The following is a 15,491-nucleotide window of genomic DNA, read 5'->3' as shown; positions in this document are numbered from 1 at the left end:
CTTCTGACCTGGAGCCCTCAACATTCCCCTTTGGTTTTTGTCACAGTCAATTTGAAAGTGTCCTGAGGCCAGTATCCCCAGTCAGTTGCTTTTTTACCATAAAGTAACAGGGTTGAAGTGGTAGGACAAGGTGAGAGGATGAAAAGAGAGGAAGAAGAGTGGCTTTCAAAGCACCCTGCACCAGGGGCAGGGAGTGGCCAGCAGGACCCCTGGAGGGTCGGGGTCAAGGTGTGAACCAGTGAGCTTGGCAGCCAGTGAGTTGCAGCGCCAAGAGGCAGAACTCTGTGTGTGTGTGTGTGTGTGTGTGTGTGTGTGTGTGTGTGTGTGTCCTGATGCACAGCCGTGACCTGACATATTGATGTATATGTACAAAGAAACAGCAAACACAGCAAGGTGTAGGTGTATGGGCTCCTGTGGAAAGCAACACAGCTTGGCTGTGCATGCTAATATCTGGAGAGTAAAAAATCTGGAACAAGAAAACATTCTAAATTGCCATCCATTTAGGGGACCATGGAGGATTCTATTTCACATGTTTGGTTGAACAATAAGCAATAAACACATATGACTCTTGTAGTAAAAATAGGTAAACAGGGGCCGGTGAGATAGCTCACCTGCAAAGATGTCTGTCTTGCCAGGAGCCTGGCCCAGGTGCAAGCTTCTGGTATACCACATAGGCGTACTCTGTGTGTGTGTGTGAGGGGGGGGGGGGGATGGACTTCAGTGCTATGGTGTAGCTGCCCTCTGCCTGTGTCTGTCTGTAAAAGTTGGCCTGGGGGAATGAACACAGGCAGGCAACACACACACACACACACACACACACACAACCAGGCCCGACAGCATGAAATATGTGACCATTACAATAAGATTCCTGACAACTGAGCTCTGGTCCAGGTTGCCCTTATAGCAACCTGACAAGATAAACATCATTGTTCTCACCAAAAAGAAGAAGATCCTAGTTCAGAGTTGACCAAGGTCATATAGCTAGAACACAGTAAAATTGAGAGTTGATTATGGGGGTGAAGGACTCTCTAATTTCAGTCTTTAAATGGTCCCATGATGATCCTTCCCCCACCCCACTCCCCACTTTTTTTTTTTACAGAACCAGATCGTGTTTCTCAAAGGACCCAGATATTTTTTAAATATTTATTTTTTTATTTATTCCCTTTCGTTGCCCTTGTTGTTTTATTGCTGTAGTTATTGTTGTTATTGATGTCGTCGTCATTGTTGGACAGGACTGAGAGAAATGGCGAGAGGAGGGGAAGAAAGAGAGGGGGAGAGAAAAATAGACACCTGCAGACCTGCTTCACTGCTTGTGAAGCAACTCTCCTGTAGGTGGGGAGCTGAGGGTTCGAACCAGGAACCTTACGCCGATCCTTTCACTTTACGCCAAGTGCACTTAACCCGCTGCACTACCACCCGACTCCCAGGACCCAGATATTTAAGATAAGGCAAAAGAGTTTGGCCAAGAACCTGGAGCTTAGATAAACAGAGGGACAAAGCTATCCCCTTCCTGTGGCTTATGAGCTTTTGTAATAGGAAAAGGCGGCTGAAAATTCCTGAGAGGGGCCTTTTACAGGTTAAAAAAGTAGACGGAGCTGTGTTCAAATCCTGCTGGCAGTCATATCCCCTTGGGCACTGACTTACCTTCTCTTTCTCCTGAGCACTGCATTGAGATGGTGAGCGCTTAGGAACACTTCCTGGTCAGTGCAAAAGGGAACAGGCCATCCATTTCAGGGTAATAACGACAATTAAACGGGATGATGTGTGGAAGAGAGCGTCTGGCATGCAACAAAGCGAACTGCATCACAATCATATTTGTCACTACAGTCACCTTGGCTGTTTCATGCTTTGGCTGGCTCACCTAGGTCGCACTGGAGGGGAAAAGTCTCCCAAGGAAGGGATATCCCCCTGGGAAATATGGCTGGATGCCACTCAGTATGGGGGGGAGGGAGCTACATTGTCTTGGCCCCTTGTCAAAGTTAGTCTCTGGAGAAAGCTTAGTAGATCAGCAAGGAGTCTAAAGACCTGGATTCTAGTCTCAGTTTGGAAGTAGCAAGCAAATCACTTTAATTGAGTCTTTGGTGTCTCATTTCAGATCACATGCTGTAGGAATCTCCTAGACCCAATTTTTTTTTTTAATTTTTATTGCGGGGGTTAATGCTTTACAGTGTAATCATTGACATATGCACACGATTTCATTATATAATAGGCCCCCAGAGTTTTCTTCCTATCCTCCCTCCCTCTCACTCCCCAGAATCCTTTGGTTTGGTGCAATATACCATGCCCAGTGCGTGTTTCACTTTGTGCTCTCCCTCCCTGTTCCCTACTTTTTTTTCCTTCCTTTCTTTTTTTAAAATTTAATTTAATTTATTTATTCCCTTGTGTTGTCCTTGTTGTTTTATTGTTGTAGTTATTATTGTTGTTGGATAGGACAGAGAGAAATGGAGAGGAGGGGGAAGACAGAGAGGGGGAGAGAAAAATAGACACCTGCAGACCTACTACACCGCCTGTGAAGGGACTCCCCTACAGGTGGGGAGCCAGGGCTTGAACCGGGATCCTTATGCCACCTGCGCTTAACCTGCTGTGCTAAAGCCCAATTCCCAATCCCTGTTCCCTGCTTTGTTATGTTCCTCTAATAAGTTAGATCATTTGATATTTGTCCTTCTCTTTTTGGTAGAGCCAACTTTTTATCAGCAAAGGATTCCATAAGAGCTTTGATTCTTACAAAGAACAAGCAGGGAAACACTTTATGACTACCTCTTGATTTATGCCAAAGACTTACATTTTTAAAAAAATAACTATGAGTACATCATAAGAAGTAAATGACCACTGACTTTTAATATTAATTTCTTTAATGGATAGAATCAGAGAGAAATTGAGAGAGGGGGGAGACAGAGAGGAAGAGAGACATCTGCAGCACTGCTTCACCACTTACAAAGCTTTCTCCCCTACAGATGGGGGCTGAAGGCTTGACTCTGGGTCCTGGCACATGGTAACATGTATGCTCAACCTGATGTGCCACCACCTGGCCTGACTTAAAAAATTTTAAATTTATTTTTCATAAAAAGTTTATGTGTAGGAGGCTGGAGAGATACCTCAATGTCGAACCTGCCTTGCCATGTGCGTGACTCAGTCCAGGTGCCATATGGGAATGCCACAGCCCTTGGAAAAGCTCTGGTATCATGGAGTGGCTTCCTTTTTCTTTTTTTTTAAATTATCCTTACTTATTTATTGGATAGAGACAGCCAGAAATTGAGAGGGGAGAGACAGAGAGATACCTACAGCCCTGCTCCACCACTTTCAAAGCTTTCTCCCTGCAGGTGGGGCCATGAGCTTGAACCGGGTTCTTGCAAATGTGCACTCAACCAGGTGTGCCACCACCTGGCCCCCATCTTCCTCTTTCTTTGTCTCTATCTGAAAAAGTCAGCCTGCAGTGGTAGAATCATGTATGTGCAAGGCCCCTGTGATGCAAACAAAACAAAACAAACCAGCAAAAAGGTCTGTTTGTAAGGCAAACACTTTTGCCCAATTACTTTAAGCCTATAGGCCTGAGAATGCAATTTATTTTTTGTGTGTATAGTTAGTACTGGAGTCCTGGCTATTTTAAATCAGATCCATTGCTAGTTAATCACTTAAGGAAATAACATTCATAGGCAGTTAGGATGTTTCTCCCTCAGGCAGGGTGATAATATTGCAAACATTTAACAAGGTTAGTTCTTCTAGGGTTAACAGACATGGCTTCAGTTAGGTGTGGAAGTAAAAATCAGACATACATAGGGACTCTGGAGTGATCTCTGAAATGTCATTCAAAAATGCAGGAGGGTCACAGACAGTGGCAGCTGCTCTGCCAATTCCACACCTTGTAAATTTGCCAGGGAGAAAACATCAGCCCAAAGCTGGGCTTCTGCAGGAGCCGAGCCATTCTGAGAGCGAAGAGGGCTAAATTTAGAGGTGGCTCCTGTGTATGCCCTTTTTGCTGTAGAAGCTGCCACTGGGGAAGAATTCAACCCCGAAATTAATTCCACACCAGCCGCATACCCCAAAGCTGCTGGATCAGCATGCTCTTGGCACCCGTTTCTTGGGAAAATGAATATGGGTGTAACTGGCAATGTTTTCATTGAAGTAACCATGAAATAATGGAACCACTTGGTATGTGTAACCGGGCATCCAAATGAATAGGAAAGTCCTCAGGGAATAAATAGTACGCTAGAATGACAATGTCTATTCCAACCTTGGTTGGGGAAGAAGACACATCTCCCAGGCCCTGGCACTGCCACCTACTCTGTGGGCAAGGCACAACCATCGACCTCTCTACCTCCCCTTTCCATTTTCTCTCTTTTAAAATATTTATTTATTATTTATTTCCTTTTGTTGCCCTTGTTGTTTTATTGTTGTAGTTATGATTGATGTCGTCGTTGTTGGACAGGACAGAGAGAAATGGAGAGAGGAGGGGAAGACAGAGAGGGGGAGAGAGAGACACATGCAGATCTGCTTCAGTGCTTGTGAAGCGACTCCCCTGCAGGTGGGGAGCCAGGGCTCGAACCGGGATCCTTATGCCGGTCCTTGCGCTTTGTGTCACCTGTGCTTAACCCGCTGCTCTACTGCCCGACTCGCCCCTTTTCTCTTTTTAGATAGACAGAGAGGCAGCGAGGCAGAGAGAGTGAAAGAGATCACAACGCTGAAGTTTCCTTCAATGCAGCAGGAGCTGGGTTTTAACCTGGTGCATAGATGGCAAATCAGGGCACTATCCAAGTGAGCTATTTCACCAGCCCCGCCCACTCCCATAAACTGAGGGCGCAAAGCTGACTCCAGTGGACTTCTCCCTCCCTCAGTGCGGAACTCTGCTTCCCACTACTTTCTGATCTAGGAGGTGAGGTTGATGGGGTTCTAGGTCCTGTGGGAAAACCAGATTGGGGGGGGGAGGAGCCAGCAGTCTGCCAATAGGAAGGTTCCTAAACTGTTCTGCATCACAACCCTTTGGGATTCTGATGAATTCACTCCAGAAAAAGAAAAATGCACAGAGTCACAACAGAACAGTGTTGGCAGAGTCAGGGAGTAGGAGTAGTGATATCTGACATTAATTTGCAGACCACCCCTTTGGAGTTCACAGCCTGCAGGTGAAGGACCTTGAATCTGAATTCCAATTTCATGCAAATTTACCATCTGGTGAGTTTCAGAGAACTCAGTACAGGGGAAGGATCTGTCCTTCCCAGGGCTATGGTGCTCCGGGGAAACACCTGCCTCTAACCAGGGTACCTTACTCTGCAAAGCCAGCTCCTATCCCACCTCCCATGTCCCCTACTCCCCCTTCCCCTCCCCCCCATAGCCTGCTAACTGCTAACCTGCAGGCACAGGCTGGAAAGTTCCAGCAGGAATGTGAAGCTGAGGCTCTAAAGTGGTTTAAGGCTATTGAAATTCAAGGCACATTCTTTTAAACAAAGGGCTTTCTCAAGCCATTGGAAGGAAGACACAATAGTTAGCAGTCAGCTTACTAATGAGGGGGAAAAAAGGGATATTTGAGAACAACCGGGAAATGAGTATTTTTTAAAAATATTTATTTATTCACTTTGTTGCCCTTGTTGTTTTTTATTGTTGTAGTTATTATTGTTGTTGTTACTGATGTCGTCGTTGTGGGATAGGACAGAGAGAAATGGAGAGAGGAGGGGAAGACAGAGAGGGGGAGAGAAAGACAGACACCTGCAGACCTGCTTCACCGCTAGTGAAGGGACTCCCCTGCAGGTGGGGAGCCAGGGCTCAGACCGGGATCCTTCCGCCTGTTCGGTGCTCTTTGCACCACATGCACTTAACCTGCTGTGCTACCGTGACTCCCATGAGTATTTTTTTTTTAATCCATCTAAGCAGAAAACCAGAATTAAGGAGCATTTGTTTTCATCTCTGCTGATTGCGGGTCTTTCTTTCTTTCTTTCTCTCACACCACCACCTTGTGTTTCTAAATACTTGAGGGAAAAGAGAACAAATACACATGACTCAACTGTGTTACGATTTCAGGGTATAAAGTGTAAGGCAGAATCAAAGGAGGAAATTATGCAAATCTACCTCACTTGTGAAACCATGGACTGGCTTCTTTCTGGAGAGTTCAGAAGGTAAAAGAAGACCAATTTATACTTGATACCCAGAAGGCTCTCATCAGGAGGTGCTGAAATGTGTGTATGTTTAAAGACTTTGATACAGCGGAGATGATAGATCTCCTTACCAGGGAAAATGGTTTCCATTCAAGAAGCACCAGAAGGGCAGGAAACATGGACAAGGTGTGGACAAGAGATCAAGTTAAAACCACAGTGAGAGCTAAGGAGATAGTATAATGGTTATAAAAAAAAGACTTTCCTGCCTGAGGCCCCAAAGGCCTCAGGTTCAATCCTCAGCACAGCATAAGTCAGAGCTGAGCAGTGCTCTGGTAAAACAAAATAAAATGAAAAACCACAGTGAGCCTATGAGTGAGTGGAGGGCCTTCTGCAGGGGGTATGCTTAAAATCTGTTTCTAAATGTCTAAGTGGGTTCATGATTATTTCTATTTATTTTACTACTTTTATTTCTTTAGCATCACTAGTGCTTTACCACTCTGTAGTGACTTTTTCAGATATAGAGATATAAAGACAAAAGAGGAGTAAGGAGAGCCAGCACACGGCACAGAAAACTTCCTTCAGCGCAGTGGAAACTGGGCTTGAACCTAGGTTGCACACATGGCAAAGCAGTGTACTACCCAGGCAAGCTATTTTTGCCAGCCCTTACGGCTATTTCTAGATAGCAAACTACCATTTCTTTGTGCAGATACAAACAGTACTAGTATGGTTAACTCGGAAAGCCAAGTGTTTGGCTTTCATTTGACTTTTGGAGACCTTTAACTAGACACAATGCCTGCTAATCTGTGAACTCAAAAACACACACACAAAAAAAAAAAAAAAAAAGAAAGAAAGAAAGGAAGAAAAAAAAAGGAAAGAGACACTGGTATAGGCTGATTGCTAGTAACACAGTGGTGTAGTGTTTCCAGTTACTGAATCTCCTACCCAGAGAGGACGCACATCATTGCCGTCACACACCAAACCTGTGGGTGAAGCGCTGTGCTTCTCATTTATTAGCACTCAGGAGAACTGTCAGGTGCAGAGAACTGAAGGGACCTGCTAAAAACTCCCACATCAAAGAGAAGAAGTAGATCTGCAAATGGAACACAGGTCCACCTGCCTGGTCTCTGCTGTGTTGCTTTCAGGGGACATGCAAATCTGCCTCCTTTTGGACTAATAGGTACTCTTTAGAAACCCCCACCCTTTGCAGAAGAGAGGTGGCCTCAACTCTGCTCCTGTTTCTGTCTCTGGGTATGTAGTTGAATTCGACCTGGTGTCAATAATGACGAGCTGTGCTGGGTTTAACTGCCTTTTCTGGGCAAAGGCTGAGGATTTCATCTTCCTCTGCACAGAAGTCACTCATCCTGCTGTCTTTTGGGCTTCACTTCCTGCCATGCCTGCCGCCCACCCATGTCTATTGAGTTCTGGCCACACTTGGGTCTATATATCCTTTCTGTCTCTCTGTCTCTCTCTGTGTGTTTCTGCCCTGGACCCCCCCCCCCCAGCTTCAGTATCACTTGGTTGAGGGAGTGTTGAGGGACGTATAGGATTATTATCATGAGGGACCCTTTCCACATTTTCCCAAGACAGCTGTTAGCAGAACTCACCCTCCATCATACCGTCATCCTATTCCTGTCCCTCCACTGGGCGTCAGATTCCCAACCTCCTAGTGCTCCTTCCTCCCTTCTTTTGAAAGCCTGGACCTGCTGCAATAGACCGCAGTCCAGAGGAGCCACCTTGTATTTATTCACTGTCGCTTTTCTTCTTAGATCACATCTATACGGAGTGAAAGGCTGGGAGGAGCACACCTGGTGAATAAATACACGCCATGTGGGAGGATCAGCGTTCAGGCCCCTGACCACCACCTAAGAGCGGCTTTGGGGTGAGGGTGGGGGTGCTGACTGTCTTTCATTCTCTCCCTCTCTAGTTCTCTTTTGTTATCTGAAAAAAAGAAAAAAAAAAGAAGAAAGAAAGAAAGGAAGGGAGGGAGGGAGGAAGAGAGGAAGGAAGAAAGAAAGATGGCTGCCAGGAGTTGTATCATGCAGGCACTGAGTGATAACCCTGGTGGCAAATAAAATAAATCTCATCTATGAGAGTCTCTGTACTCACTGTTTCTGCTGTCTGGTTGTTAATTCCCCAGCTCTCCCAAAGAAGACTCCCCCACCCCCTTTGTTGCTGCCTCCAAATGACCTATTTGGGACACCCAGTCACTGTTAACACAGCCACCCAAAACTACCCTGATTCAGTCAGGAGACAATTCATTTGGTGGAGCACATGACCTCATCTGAGCACCACAGTAGAGAATCACACCTTAAATGTGGAGCAGGGCAGCGATACCACTCCCTGTTGTTGGCTCTTTTCTCTAAAATTAAAACAAACAAACAAAAAGCAAAAACTAGAGAGAATTTGGTTTACTTTGAAAATTCCATGGTTAGGATCTGCTGTATCATATAAGACCCCACTATAATTTATGTCATTTAATGCTAACTACACATAGCTGTATCTTATATAGTGGCACATCCAGTTGCTTCTGGCCTCCCTGGTTTAATAATATAGGTGATTTAATATTTCAAAGAAATAATCATTATTGGAAATGTATTAACAACTTAAGTCCACTGTTAAAAAATTCAATCTACTGTCTTGTTGATCATTATTAAATCAATAATAATAATAATAATAATAATAATAAAGATTAGAGTGAGAAAGAAGAAAGAAAAACTCAGACTTGGATAGGGGAAATCCCTAGTGACGCACACAAGACAACACACACACAGCCTACCCTGCTTATTTGCTTCATGTCTGCTCCCCTCTCCCCGCCACACACATAAAGTAAAGTCCCTGGGAGCAGGAACCTCTCTTGTTCGATTCCCATTGCCTGGCATGTAACAGATCATCAGTAAGCATACATGAGTGAATGAATGAATGAATGAATGAATGAACGAACGAACAAATGACCAACAGGGCAAACAGAAGGTGTCCCTCCCTTATTCCTGAATATTGCTGGTAAGAGCCTAGGAGAATGATGCTGGAGGTTAAGGAGTTGGCTGCATTTTTTTTCAGCTATTGTTCACTACAGATCACATTTTATAAACGGTGTTCGTTCATGTTCTGTTTTCATGTCATCTGAGACAACGTTAATAAAACATATATTTCATCTGAATGGGCAGGAGACAAGTTCTGAGGAGCTTATTAATCTCTTGTGACTCTATTTGAAGCAAGCAAATCTATACCCTGTTCATCTCCAGCAGAATTAACAGTAACACTTCCAGAGCCCCTAACTAGATTCCTGCTTCAAAACATCTGTCTAAAGAATGGCTCCTCTGCTCCTGAAGAAATCAATATATAAATTTCCCGTGGAGATTGATTTCTATCAAGACTGACTCCCCAGATAGTTTTTTTTTCCTTCCCTATTGCTACCTAAAGAGAGAAACCTTGCTCAGGACTTAGGGGAAAGAGCTTGGGCAGTACACTGTCCCTCAAGCAGGGGCAGAATGAAGAGGGCTGGCATAACAGTTCACTTGGATAGTGTGCTGCTTTGGCACATGCAGGAGGCAGCCACAGGGCATTGATGCCCTTCCAGAGGTCCTTTGGTGTCATTGCAGGAACATACACACCCCTCCTAATATTACTTTTTTGCAGGCACTTGGTTTCCTCACCTAAAAGTCCTTTTTGTATTTTGTGGTCATTGGGGTTTCACCACTCCAGGTTTACTCTTTCAGGTAGAAACAGTGAGACAGAGACTGAGAGACAACAGAGAGTGAAAACTGCCGCAGCACTGAAGCTTCCCCCACTACGGTGGAGACTGGGTTCAAGCCTGGGTTGCAAGCATGACAAAAGCAGATGCACTATCCAGGTGAGCTATTTTGACAACCCCAGATTACTTTTCCATGAGATATGATAAAAGTTTTTAGAACCCAAACCAAAAAGCCCACTACAGTAGCATCTATTTTTATTAAACTTAGTTCTCTTTCTTACTGTCCCTATTTGTTCATATTTGGCAAGTAAAATAACCACACCATCCTGAAGAAGTGAAGTGTGAATATGGGGGTATATGAATAATTGTTACGGAAGTTCCCTGAACAGCTTTCTCCAAAAGTTCTCTTTGGAGACTAGTCTTCAGAACATTGTAAATGTGGTCACGGAGGACCAGTCTTCTTCTTTCCGAAGGGCAAGGTCCTCATTTCGGCTCTCACTGTAGGTTCCATTCAGACCCTTTAAATCAGGGACAGCAAGCTATGGACTCAGGATCACAGACCACCTGCTCTCTGTCTCTTTTCAAAAATAAGGTTTCGCTGGGTCACAGCTACACCAGTGGGTCTATTACTGTTTAAGGTTTTCTTTGCGCTCCAAGGACAGAGCTGAATAACTGCAAAGACAGTATGTGACCCACAAAGTTGAAGATATTCCATATTAAACTGATTACAGGGGAAAAAAAACCCAAAAAGCCAAACCCTGCTCTAGATGACAACCTGATCCAGGTGTGCAACACCAGGTGTGTGACAAGCATTGGCTAAATAACTGGTGGGGCTGTGCAAAATGAAAACTCAAGGCTCCATGTGAATTTTAAGATGGCAACGGCAGTGTGCTAAACCCAGCACACACACATGACTGGCGGGCTGAGGTGGTGGGATAATCCTTGCCATCATGACCAGTATAACTAAGAGTCATTCCACCAAGATGCAGGAATAACACCTCCAATTTGCACTTTCTTTAGGACTCAAAAACTCTTGCTCAACTGAAATATTACAAGGATGCTCAATATGAGAACCAGAATCAATACAGAGTTCTGCCCCAAATATTTTTTTTTTTCAAAAATGTTATGAGGGGGGCCGGGCATTAGTGCAGCGGGTTAAGCATACATGGAGTAAAGAGCAAGGACCGGTGCAAGGATCCCAGTTCAAGCCCCCGGCTCCCCACCTGCAGGGGGTTGCTCCACAGTTGGTGAAGCAGGTCTGCAGGTGTCTATCATTCTCTCCCCCTCTGTCTTCCCCTCCTCTCTCCATTTCTCTCTGTCCTGTCTAACAACAGCGACAACATTAATAATAACAACAACAGGGGAGGCAGTAGTGCAGCAGGTTGAGTGCACGTGTCGCAAAGCTCAAGGACCAGCGTAAGGATCCAGGTTTGAGCCCCTGGCTCCCCACCTGCAGGAGAGTCACTTCACAAGCGGTGAAGCAGGTCTTCGGGTGTCTTATCTTTCTCTCCCCTCCTCTCTCCATTTCTCTGTCCTATCCAACAATGACGACATCAGTAACTACAACAAAATAACTACAACAATAAAACAAGGGCAACAAAAACGAATAAATAAATATTAAGAAAATCTTTAAAAAATAATAATAACGTGACAATAAAAACAACACAAGTTGAGAAAGAAGAACAGAAAGGGAAACTAAAAGCAGGATCTGATTAAATCGAGAGCAGGGCACCAATGTAAAAACACTGTGGTGAAGGGGAGAGTGGCCACTGGGCTTCCCGGCGTGGCGGGGGAGGGGGGACAGGGGTGGGTGGTGGGGATGGGACACAGTCTTTTAGTGGTGGGAGTGGTGTTTATGTACAATCCTATTAAAGTGTAAGCATATAAACCACTGTTTAATAAATATGAGAGGGGAAAAATTGATCATATGTCTAGAACTTCTTAAAACACAGACTGAGTCTTTTTAATACACAGGCTGTCTTTGATATGTTGACTCTCTCAAAAGCCTAGACCAGGGAGAACAGAAACACACAGCTATATACAAGATGCTGGGTTTTATACCCCAAACCCTAACAAAGGGACTTTCCAAAGTTAACCCTATCACCAAATAATGTGACGATAACAATAACTATCCATTGTCTTCTTGAACCCTAAGACAACAGGAACTTCGCATTTCCACTATAGAGCCTATATTTCCCCCAGTCCTGGAACCTTAGGGTGGGGCACACTTTTCTGCTTGCTGCTCTCAATTCATATCAAATAATATTGCAACCTAATCAACACAACAAGTGCCACCCCAACATGCTTCACTTCAGACTGTGACCAGAGACTTCAGGTGTGGAATGACAACCCTTCAGCTTCATCACTCGGGTGAGACCTTTCCTTTCATAGTATAATTCCATTCCAGGTGGTCCACTCCCCAAAAGTCCCCAAACCTAGATATAGTCCAGGTCCCCTGAGATAGAGCATAGGTTCACATGTGTCCATAAACTAGTGAAAAATATATACCTGAAAGCAGAAGTACACAAGAGCATGCAGGGAATACCCCCAACACTTCATCTGCACTATTCTAGTCTTTAGGTCCATGACTGTTCAACAATTTGTTTGGCTTTGTATGTTAACTCTCTTTTCAGCCACCAGGTTCCGGATGCCAGCAAGATGCTGACCAGACTTCCCTGGACAGACGACCCCATCAATGTGTACTGGAGCTCTGCTTCCTCAGAGCCCCACCCTACTAGGGAAAGAGAGAGGCAGACTGGGAGTATGGATCGACCAGTCAACGCCCATGTTCAGCGGGGAAGCAATTAACAAAAGCCAGACTTTGCACCCTCTGCAACCCACAACGACCCTGGATCCATACTCCCAGAGAGATAGAGAATGGGAAGGCAATTAGGGGAGAGGATGGGATATGGAGATCGGGTTATGGGAATTGTGCGGAATTGTACCCCTCTTATTCTATAGTTTTGTTAATGTCTCCTTTCTTAAATAAAAAACAAAAACAAACAAACAAACAAAAAACAACAAGGGCAACAAAAAGGGAAGAGATGGCCTCCAGGAGCAGTGGATTCCTAGTGCAGGCACCGAGCCCCTGGAGGCAAAAAAAAAAAAAAAAACGGTTATGAGTAAGCTTGACTCCACTTAGAATGTTTTAGAGGGGAGAGGAAGAAAAATTACACACACTCCAGACTTCTTGAAAACATCGTTTTCATGTAACCTAGCAAACAGATGCATGCTCTGACATGACAGAATCAGGCCACATCAGTCCCAGTTGTCAGATATGTTCTCTGCTGCTGCTTTTCCTCGGCCATAATTATTTCAACTGCCATAATTTATTCATCCCCAGACAAGCTTACATGTGCTACAAGAACCAGTCCAAGCATCCAGATCAGAAAGGCTGGTAGCACCAGTCACATTTGCCCCGCCCCCGACCCAAAGGAACCTGTCCCTTCAATTGTAGGAGTATTTCCTTTTTCAGTGTTATTTTACAAAACCAAACCAAAGTTGATTTTTGAGGTCCCCTGACAAAGAAGCTTTAAGCTTTCAAGTTCAGAAATGCAAAGTTAAGGAGGTGACCAAAAACATCCCATTATATACAATCAGAAAACTAGTTAATGCCCCTACATTATAGATAAAACATACTGTCTTTCTACTTAAAACAGACACCTGAACAAACAAAACTCGGGGTTGGGCAATGGTGTACCCTGTAGAGAGCACATGTTACAGTGTGCAAGGGCCCAGGTTCAAGCCTCCCTTCCCCACCTGCAAGGAGGAAGCTTCATGAATGGTGAAGCAGTGTTGTAGTTTCCTATCTATCTATCTATCTATCTATCTATCTATCTATCTATCTATCTATCTATCTTCTTCCCTTTAATACTGTCTCTATAATGATAGAGGATACCAGTTGTTGAAACTGCAAAAGGTGTTGCATGTGGAACTAGGACGTCCAAAAGCAGTTATCAATGGCTTCTTACAAAACTGTGAACAAAGGCAGAATAATTATATATGGCCTAAAGCTGCACCCTTCCCCCTAATCTTGGGATAGTTTAACCCCTTTGGAATGCCTCTTTATTTTCACTTTACTAATCTATACTTTCACTTTAAAAAAATAATTTTTTTCTATTTATTTATTTTCCCTTTTGTTCCTTGTTGTTTAACATTGTTGTGGTTATTGATGTCACTGTTGTTGGATAGGACAGAGAGAAATGGAGAGAGGAGGGGAAGACAGAGATGGGAAGAGAAAGACAGACACCTGCAGACCTCCTTCACTGCCTGTGAAGTGACTCCCCTGCAGGTGGAGAGTCAGGTGCTCAAACCAGGATCCTTACGCAGGTCCTTGTGCTTTGCGCGCCACGTGCGCTTAACCCACTGCGCTACCACCTGACTCCCCCCAAAAACAATTTTTTTAATTAAAAAAGCTAAATCTATTTTACTTTGATCCTTATTTTTTATTTTTAATGACACCAGCTGAGAAGAGCAACCAAGGAAATAAAGAGTCAAACCGTCTGGAGGCAATGGTCCAATGCCCAGCACTCCACTGGGCATAGCTGCTCATTCATATTGGAAGGGGAAAAAGTTAGACAAGAACTTGAGACAATATACACTGGAGGGGAGTTGCTCCACTCCTTAATGCTGTTTTATGTAAACATTCTATTACTAACATATCTCCAACAGAAATAAAGAAACTAAATGTCTAGGTGTGGTTCTAGATGACTCATCTTTCTGCATTTCCTCCAATAGATTCATCTAGTTCAATCTTCACAACCCGCTTATTTTTATTCTCTCTGCCATGACTGATCTTTCCTGAATCAGGACTTGCTAACTGGCTTCCCCAGATTCTACCTATTTCTAAAAGCCAATCCCCTTGGCCTATAGGCACTACAACCTTCCCCATGAAATAAATGAGGTCATGGCACTCCCCCAGTTACCACCTTTCAAAAGTCTTTTATGCCATCTATTAAAAACACAAAGGGGGCTGGGCGGTAGCACAGTGGGTTAAGTGAACATGGTGCAAAGTGCAAGGACCTGCATAGGGATCCTGGTTCGAGCCCCAGGCTCCCCACCTGCAGGGGGTCACTTCACAAGTGGTGAAGCAGGTCTAAAGTTGTCTGTCTATCTTTCTCTCCCCATCTCTGTATTCCCCTCCTCTCTCGATTTCTCTCTATCCTATCCAACAACAACGACCGTAATAACAACAACAATAACAACAACAATGATAAGGGCAACAAAAGGGAAAATATAGCCTCCAGGAGCAATGGATTCATAGTGCAGGCACTGAGCTCCAGCAATAACCCTGGCAGAAAAACAAAATAAAACAAAAACAAACAAACAAACAAAAAACTGCGCTCAGAGTCAAAAAGCCTTGTATGAGCTTGTCCCTACCTACCTCTTCCAGCCCAGTGTCTACCACCAGCCTTCTGGTTCCTGATTCCAGCCTGTTTTCCCAGTCCTGAGCATACTGTGTGTTTCAATTACAGCTGCCTACTTGCTCCCCATATGCCTGGCTTCTTTGCAACCTTCAAGCCCAGGTGGAACCTTGTCACCTTGTAGGAAGCACTTAGTACCCCTTTTCCCACTGAGCTACTCAATGTTCTACCTCCCTGGCCCAATTCTAATTTTTTATTTATCAGGGAGAGAGAGATATCAAAGAATACTCCACCATCCATAAAGATTTTTCCATCTCTGTCCTTTGATGCTTTCATGTACTACCAGGATAGAAT

The 15,491-nt window shown here is 44.3% G+C and overlaps 1 protein-coding gene across 13 annotated transcripts in view; it reads right to left on the bottom strand.

Annotated features, from left to right (window-relative positions):
* The window catches only part of APBB2 (amyloid beta precursor protein binding family B member 2), a 420,468-nt gene that overhangs the window by 28,806 nt on the left and 376,171 nt on the right, over positions 1-15,491 (bottom strand). The window lies entirely within an intron of this gene.

Source organism: Erinaceus europaeus, chromosome 3 (genome assembly GCF_950295315.1).
Source record: "Erinaceus europaeus chromosome 3, mEriEur2.1, whole genome shotgun sequence".
Classification (NCBI taxonomy): Eukaryota; Metazoa; Chordata; class Mammalia; order Eulipotyphla; family Erinaceidae; genus Erinaceus; species Erinaceus europaeus.
Note: the sequence above shows the minus strand (reverse complement) of the source record. Positions and strands in the feature narration are given on the sequence as shown.